Here is a 678-nt window from a genome sequence, read left to right on the forward strand (position 1 = left end):
TGCTGACTACACTGCGCAGGGGTTTGGGCAAGAGGTATTGTGCTGCTGACAATTGTACTGCAAGTTATATCATGTCTGCTTCTGAGGGTAACGGTTCTGGGGCTGAACACACTACCGGCGTTGCTGACGCCACAGATCCCTATGAGGATAATATAGCAGCTGAGGGCTCTGGTTCTGGGAGCTCTTTGCCTCCCAGTGGGACTGTGGGGGTCCATAATGACCCGCTGTGGTCTACTTTCTCAACACTTCTGAATACGCTAGTTACTAAACTAATGCCCCCTATGGGACCTCCTATGCCGGTTCAACCGTATGTGGTCCCCGCGGCTAACCCGCCATGGACAGATAACTTGTCTGCTCAATTGAAGAAATTGAACCAGTCTTTGACTACTAAAAAGTCTGACCCTAGCTCGCCTAAGACCAAAGGGTCCTCTAAGCGAGCTCTTACCTCCTCACAATCCACTGCTGTCACTGACACCTCGTCTGATGAAGATGGCGCTTACACTGACCCCACAGATTCTGACACAGATACTGCTGATGGGGAGGGTAGTTCACAAGTGGATGTTCCTGATCTTTTGGAGGCTATTAAGTTGATACTACAGATTACGGATGATCCCGAGCCATCCGTCCCTCCTAAGAAACCAGATAGGTTCAAGCGTCAGAAGGTGGTTAAACAAGTTT

The sequence above is a fragment of the Pseudophryne corroboree genome, chromosome 9 (assembly GCF_028390025.1).
Source record: "Pseudophryne corroboree isolate aPseCor3 chromosome 9, aPseCor3.hap2, whole genome shotgun sequence".
In the NCBI taxonomy this organism is placed as follows: domain Eukaryota; kingdom Metazoa; phylum Chordata; class Amphibia; order Anura; family Myobatrachidae; genus Pseudophryne; species Pseudophryne corroboree.